At 37.8% G+C, this 8,700-nt stretch overlaps 1 non-coding gene across 1 annotated transcript; it reads right to left on the bottom strand.

Moving 5' to 3' along the window:
- TRNAL-CAG (transfer RNA leucine (anticodon CAG)) lies at positions 1-83 on the bottom strand. The gene has a single exon. It is a non-coding gene; the product is annotated as a tRNA-Leu (tRNA).
- Between the last annotated feature and the right edge of the window lie 8,617 nt (positions 84-8,700).

Raw genomic sequence — 8,700 nt, forward strand, 5'->3', positions numbered from 1 at the left:
TGTCAGAAGTGGGATTTGAACCCACGCCTCCAGAGGAGACTGCAACCTGAACGCAGCGCCTTAGACCGCTCGGCCATCCTGACACAAAAAAAACTAAGTTTCATAAAAATTGGATAAAACTAATTAACCAAAATTACTTTTTCAAAGGTGCAATGTCCATGCTGCTGTTGAAACTATTGATTCAAATATTAGTAATAAATTGCTTTTTCAATTATTTTTCAAAGATGCTTAAAGTTGGATAAATCAAAAAGATATTGTAAAAATAACATTAACACGGAATTACCTATAGTTTAGGATTTTCCAAATATTTGAGAAAATGCTAGACACAAATAACATCTTCACATGATCTACAATTAATGCCTGAATTTTGTATTGATTGATTAAGAGCTGCACTGAAAGAAAATCATTACTCCAAATGTGGCAGTTTCCAAAATACATTGAAAAGGGGATGTGCAGTATCTATTTTTCTAATTCATAGAATGCCAAGGAAAAATGCGGTAATTATTTTTTTTGCTCTATTCAGGATTGGATTCCAAGTGTCTAGAATTTGCTGTCTTGTGGATTTTCACTCACCATAGAAAAGACATTTATGAACTTTCCAAGAACTGGCTAATGATTTTGGCTTATGGGCTTGATTGGATGCTATGAAGGAGTGTACAAGTAGGGTTTGTGTTCATGACCACTGGCTTAAACGAGCAGTGTTCTTACTCCTGAGATATGGAGACCTGATTCAGAAGTTGGGGGATATTTTATTTTGCAAACTCAGTATATGAAAAAATGTTGACCAAAGAAAAAAATACATATAATATTGATGTCTGAAGTAGTATTTAAGTCCATATTTTTAGGGAAGAATGCAACAATTTCTTTGATTGGTATAAAGCAGAAATAATGGAAGGTTGATTATTCTTCAAAGTGGTTTGTGAAACAGATTTGCAGTGAATATCTTAAGTATTTCTCTTCACAAGCAACAAGGAAGAGACATTGTAGAACAAAGAAGAAAAGGAACAACACTGTCAGAAGTGGGATTTGAACCCCCGCCTCCAGAGAAGACTGTGACTTCAACACAGCGCCTTAGACCGCTCAGCCATCCTGATACATGAAAAACTGCGTTTCATAAAATTTGGATAAAACTAATTAACCAAAATTACTTTTACAAATGTGCAATGTCCATGCTGCTGTTGAAACTATTGATTCAAATATTAGTAATAAATTGCTTTTTCAACTATTTTTCAAAGATGCTTAGAGTTGGATAAATCAAAAAGATATTGCAAAAATAACATTAACATGGAATTACCTATAGTTTAGGATTTTCCAAATATTTGATAAAATGCTAGACACAAATCACATCTTCACATGCTCTGCAATTAATGCCTGAATTTTGTATTGATTGATTGAGAGCTGCATTGAAAGAAAATCATTACTCCAAATGTGGCAGTTTCCAAAATACATTGAAAAGGGGATGTGCAGTAACTATTTTTCTAATTCATAGAATGCCAAGGAAAAATGCGGTAATTATGTTTTTTGCTCTATTCAGGATTGGATTATAAGTGTCTAGAATTTGTTGTCTTGTGGATTTTCACTCACCATAGAAAAGACATTTATGAACTTTCCAAGAACTGGCAAATGATTTTGGCTTATGGGCTTGATTGGATTCTATGAAGGAGTGTAGAAGTAGGGTTTGTGTTCATGACCACTGGCTTAAAAGAGCAGTGTTCTTATTCCTGAGATATGGAGCCCTGATTCAGAAGTTGGGGGATATTTTATTTTGCAAACTCAGTATATGAAAAATGTGGACCAAAGAAAAAAAATACCTATAATATTGATGTCTGAAGTAGTATTTAAGTCCATATTTTTAGGGGAGAATGCAACATTTTCTTTGATTGCTTTAAAGCAGAAATAATAGATGGATGATTGATGGTTGATTATTTTTCAAAGTGGTTTGTGAAACAGATTTGCAGTGAATATATTAAGTCATTCTCTTCACAAGCAACAAGGAAGAGATATTGTAGAACAAAGAAGAAAAGGAAGAACACTGGCCCTCTTTCAGAGCCGTACGCTCTGAGCAGAGAGCACGCTCTGAATGAGTGCCGGCCTCCATGAAAATGGAGCGTCCTCCTGGATGCTCGTATAGCTGTGGGTCACCACCCACAGGCTATACGAGCGTGCATTTTGATGGCCGCGATGGTCGTCACCATCGCGACCATCGAAACTGCGAGCCGGAGCCTGCGGTTGAGGTTTTCAACCGCAATCTCCGGAGTGATTTTGGCTCTATCAGAGCCAAAATCACTCCCACTGACATCACTAGTGATGTCAGTGGGCCGGCTTCTAACGGGAGGCGTTCCCGTGGTAACGCCCCCATCAGGGAGGCACGCCCCCGGCACGCCTACCAAAGGGGGCGTGCTGTCAATCAACATCGACAGCACGCCCCCTTTGATCAGACACAACGAGCGAAGGACTTTCCTTCGCTCGTCGCGTCTGGCGCATGCGCACGACGGAGCTCCCTCCGTCGTGCGCATGCTCAGTCCAGAACATCGACCCACTTGCGAGCGGACAGCCGCTCGCGAGTGGGTCTGAATCAGGCCCACTGTTAGAAGTGGGATTTCAACCCTCGCCTCCAGAGGAGACTGCAACCTTAATGCAGTGCCTTAGACCACTTGATCATCCTGAAAATTGCAAAAGAATGTTTCATAAAAATTGGATAAAACTAATTAACCAAAATTACTTTTTCAAAGGTGCAATGTCCATGCTGCTGTTGAAACTATTGATTCAAATATTAGTAATAAATTGCTTTTTCAATTATTTTTCAAAGATGCTTAAAGTTGGATAAATCAAAAAGATATTGTAAAAATAACATTAACACGGAATTACTTATAGTTTAGGATTTTCCAAATATTTGAGAAAATGCTTGACACAAATAACATCTTCACATGCTCTACAATTAATGCCTGAATTTTGTATTGATTGATTGAGAGCTGCATTGAAAGAAAATCATTACTCCAAATGTGGCAGTTTCCAAAATACATAGAAATGGGGATGTGCAGTATCTATTTTTCAATTCATAGAATGCCAAGGAAAAATGCGGTAATTATTTTTTTTGCTCTATTCAGGATTGGATTATAAGTGTCTAGAATTTGTTGTCTTGTGGATTTTCACTCACCATAGAAAAGACATTTATGAACTTTCCAAGAACTGGCTAATGATTTTGGCTTATGGGCTTGATTGGATGCTATGAAGGAGTGTACAAATAGGGTTTGTGTTCATGACCACTGGCATAAAAGAGCTGATTATTTAAACCTTATACTAAGATTATGTTTAATAATACTGATTTCTGTGAAGACAATTTCTTCTACAGTGTACAGTCCAATAAGTAGCTTTACTAACATCATTAGCAGTGTCGGATTTCACCTATGGGCCCACGCCCAGTAAAATCCACCACCACCTGTGAGTCCATGCACTTGCTTCACTGGCAGTGGCTTCCCATTGGAAGTGCCACCTATCAATCACACACAGGACAGGCAGTCCCGGCGAAGGTGTCTTCTACCCCTGGGACTGCCAGACTGGGCTGCGATTAAAACAGAAGATGTATCCAGTGGGAAGTCACTCCTCTGCTTTTCAAGCAGTCCTACCCGGCTTCAAGGGGCTGCAGCTGATGCAGTCTCTAGAACCCGGTGTTTAGCGTATGTTCGGTCCCACCGCCGTTTGTGCTGATGCAGCGGTCCTGTCGCCAGCCAGATCCATTGCGCAGGCACTGGGGCCCAGGTCTGTCTCCTCTACTCAGGACTGCAGTGCAGCATGGGCAGCCCCGCCTTATCCAAGAGGGTAGGAGACGCTGCTAATCATTACCAATCTCTAGGAAAGTGTCCAAGGACTTTTGCCATTTATTAACCTACACCTACAATGTAAATGCCAATACGCACGTGATCTGACTCCATTTTATGTTGGATGTGTGAAGGGTACTGTTTTATTGTAATCTTGGGGTATATTTACTAAAGGTCGATTTTAATCGAGAATCTGAGAATCACCTATCTTTGCGATCCCTACATAAAAATAAGTTATTACACATGTGTGACTTCCGGTGAAAGGAGTCGGATGGGAGTGGAGGGGAACCAAATGGATCCCACCAGGTACTCCTTCCCATAGGAAGGAGGTGCGGTCCAGGAACAAACGGCATCTGAAGATCGCATAAGCTCCTGCAGTAAAGCTCTGAATATATATGTTCAAAGCTTGATGAATTTAGGTTTTGGGGACGGGGAGCCACATCAAGGCTGAAAGGTAAGCAGAAGCTATATGTGATATCTCCTGCGTTACCTTTATAATGAATGGCCCTAATTAGTTAATTTGTACAAAAGTTAAATTGCTAATTTGTCACTTGCTTTTGTATAAATTAAGTGATGATAAATAGACCCCTAATGATGTAAACTAGTTTGGGGGGGTTATTCTGAAAACAGGCCTTGTAGGATTATTATATTTAATTTTCTTTTAAGAAATGCCCTCAACAGTGCATTATTCCATAGTTCTTTTTATTTTTCACTGCACTTTGCAGAGAGTGTAGTTTGCTCAGAGGCAGAACCTGGGCAGGCAAGCACAGGCCAAGTACATTATGGGCGTATTTGTTTAAATGACATCATTAAAATTGAGATTGACTGTATCTACAGATGCACCTTTTTTGGAGATGCATCTTTGGGGATGCTGGAAGCAGTGCCTTTGGTTACATTAGGAAGCTTTAGGCAGCTGCCTAGGGCTCTGAGACATGAGGAGCCCACTGAGGCTGCCTGTGACATATATTATTCTTACTTACTGCTGATGGCGGTCAAGGATCTTATAAGCCACGACTGCTGCTGCCTGTTATTCTTTATTTACACCTGTTTGGTCATGTGTGTTGAGGAATCGTTTCTATATTTTATATATTTATACCATGGGTACCAATCATTGAAGATGAGACTCCAATAATAGTATTTTTTTACTATATTTATAAAGATATTATAAATATAAAGTTCAATTAACATACGTTTTATATATATATATATATGTATATATATTTGCAAATACATGCATACATATGAATTAATGATATAATGATTCCAGTGAGTTCAGACGTGAAGTTCAAGCTCTGATTTCTGATATTTATTTACAGGCAATTCAAATTATACAGAATGAGATACACACAGTAGTGACATATATACTAGTATATTTATGCTTCCTAAGACATAAAACTTAATAAACAATTAACAAACTTAGACAATTAATAACAACATAGATTATATACTTGCAAGTATTATTAGTTACCGTACTTCCTCCTGCACAAACTTAATGTTCTTCTGGACTCTGTGTTACATTGTGCTGACCTCTCTCCAACTTCTCTCTCCTCTCCAACTAACTGTTCTTCCAGTGCTGTCTTTTATCCCCAAATCTTTCAATACAATTGTGCCATGTCCCATTCTGTCCAATGTGGCAGATCATTAGGGGTTTCCCTAAAAGCAGATTCTGAAGTGTTGTAAAAAGTGTCAGCTGGCTTTTACCCCTCAGGTGGGCAGTAGGGAACGTATTTTGGGATCATAAAATTTGGTATTTGCTTATTCATCAAATGATTTACCTTTGATTATTTGATGTGCAAACAGATCTATATTGCCTAAGGTGCTCGCATCAATAGATATGACCTCTCGATGGTATAGTAGATAAATGGCCCCTGGCCTGGACATAGATGAGCTGGTTTATAATTACCCAAGGAATGCTATATTTTGATTCTGATCTTTATTATAAGTATCGCCTACACACCTGTGCATACCAGTGTCTGTTGGTCTAAGCAGTAAAAACCTGTTTCTTACACAATTGATAAACCTTACAATTAAAGCATATATCTAAATACCTGTTACTAAACATTTAACTTATACAGTATATTCAAACCTATTTAATCTATTTCTCACTTTAAAGTATATATACTATTCACTATGGTGTAAACCACATTCAATCATTAATGGTATATTAATTTAAACACTTTCCCTTTCAATCCTAATGTTCAAGTATATTTTATTTTACTTATATAATTAATTTCCTACATCACATAAGGTAACAGTCACCCCCTTGTGGCCATGAGAAATTAATTTTGATTGGCCACACATGAATCTAACGTAATTATTCCCAATACATTTTGAAATATTTCTTCAAACCATACTTTTCCTTCCCTAATCATTATTTTAAACCATAAAAATAACAGTAATAACCAATGTGATGGTTGCATATATTTTTAAAGTCTTTAACATAGCTAAACTACTCTATTTACCCTATTGTAATTAAATATGACCATTACTGCGGTTTTATTCAGTATTCATGAGGAAAATATTTGATCAGTCATTTAAAATACCATAGCATACAGTAGCTTGATTGTAGATACAATATCCTGTTCTCTATCTGTGCTGATGTCTTTAAGATACATCTTCTGTCCTGTGCCAACAACAAGTTTCTAATGTTTGGACTGTCATCTGTGTCTTGTGTGCCATTGGAGAAGCGTTACACCTTTGCAGTATGAGGCAGTAGAATTCTTTGTGGAAGCTGCCACTTTGCTTGCTGCGCAGAGGGCTGTGTACTTTGAGTGCTGTGGTCCTTATTCATTATTTCCTCTTCACCACAATGCTGTAACACTCAGTACCTTCAGTGTCACCTCGGTAATACAGTCTTTCACAGATGTGCATTGTACGTCCTTTACGATTATCCAATGATGCAGTTATGACAAGTGTTCATATAATAGTCTTTTAAGGTTTTGGTGTTGAATAGAGAGCAGGTATATATATGAAACAAAGTCTCTTCTCCTTTCTTGGTTGTAAATAATCCATCTCAATTTTCTTTGGCCAATGGCATTCCAAATGACTGAGGTAGATAATGTCTACCATATTGTATTTATTCTATATAATTTTCCTCACTGAATAAACTTCCATACCGTAAGGTCACATTCTTACAATGTTCCTATATAATATCTATTTTCTAATTTAAAACTAAAATAAGGTGTGACTACTTTTATTCTTGTTTATTTTAAAACTAAAATAACCCTACACCAGAAAAACCCTATTCAATGGCTTTCTATAGTTAACCTACAGTACAATAAGATTGGCAATACTATTTTTGGAATGCTTTTATGTGTTTATCATAACATCATATCAATAAAATAAATGACTATACATATATGCTCCATACAGGCATTAAATATCTTGGCTTTCAGGTATGTGTAACCCCATACAGCATTGCCATATGCCGCAATGTGCATATGATTACAATGACCCTTTTTGTGCTAAAATTAAATTCTCTTAGACTCCATGCGATCTGTATTAAGAAAATAATAATTTCTTCCAATTAATAAATTTGTCCCAATGGGGTATACCATCTTCACTAGATACTTAATTTATGTTTGAAGCCTTTAAGATGGAAGCATAAACATACTACTGTGTAATACACAAAGTAAAACAAAATAAACTATTTACAAGGTATGATCTGATATAAAATGTACATCGGACATGTGTACTGGCATGTGATTTCAAAGGTATATGTAAAAATAAAACAATTTTGAATAATTGCAGTGATGAAATGTACACTGTAATTGGTGTGTACATGTATGAGTTGAAAACAATTTGACATAGACAATTTCAAACGATTGTAGTGATGAAAGGGTTAATGGAAACTTCCCCTTCCTGGAACTGAAAACTTCTTTTGGGATTTGTCCACGTGTCAGTATTTATGGCAGGTATCGTCTGCTGTGCTAATGATCTTCTGTTGTGTGGCCAATCACCGCCATCATGGGTTCTGCAGCGAAGCTGAATTTGTAAACTAAAATATAAACAAACAAAGAAATACAATGAATATAATGGCTATTTACAAAGCGATTTAGCATTGCTTGCTATGCGTTCTGTCCTGTCTCCTGCATGTTATATGAGGTACAGAATTTACATATCTAGGTATTTAAAGATTTACTAACATCCAGTTTCTTTTATCTCTGTAATATTGTGTGTTATTGACAGAACAAACTTTGATGCAGATAGTCTGCAGGTTGGATTCAATCATGAAATGAGAGATTATTTTACCATGTGGGATATTTATAGGGAAATTCTAATTTCAATCCCCATGGAGGCTGCATTTGATGTAACAAGAAAAAGAAGTAAAGAAGTGATACTACCGTCCTTCCTTGTGGACATAGGCCCTCATTCAGAGCCGCACGTTAACAACAGTACGCTCGTTGCGTTCCGATGTTGACTAACCGCGCATGCGTCGGTGTTACACCGCGCATGTGCGTACGGCAGATTGCGAGCTTTTTTTCTCGCGTTCCTAAAATAGTGTACAGGTAGTGACATGTCAAATGTGATTGACAGAACAGGGCGTTTTTGGGTGCTGACGGGGGTGGAGATGAAAAAACGCAGGCGTGGCGAGGCGTTTTTGGGGCGTACATACATTAGCAGATGCGAACGTCAAATGTGTTCGGACCGTCTCATACGTCACTGAAACATCCGCTTTCCCTTCAAAATGCTCGCACAGCTTAGGGTCAGGATTACTCGACCACATTGGCGATGGCCTTCTCCTCCGTCCCGGGACTCCACGATGGTGCAGCGATTAATCGCGGCTGGTCAGTAAAGTAATTAGTGTTGGATTGAAATCCGGCTTGGTATGTGTTTGGAAAGCAGTTTATTGGGATAGCACAAAAGCGTACGCAGGTGGAAA

Source organism: Taudactylus pleione, unplaced genomic scaffold, assembly GCF_031769625.1.
Source record: "Taudactylus pleione unplaced genomic scaffold, aTauple2 ptg000177l, whole genome shotgun sequence".
NCBI classification, from domain to species: Eukaryota; Metazoa; Chordata; class Amphibia; order Anura; family Myobatrachidae; genus Taudactylus; species Taudactylus pleione.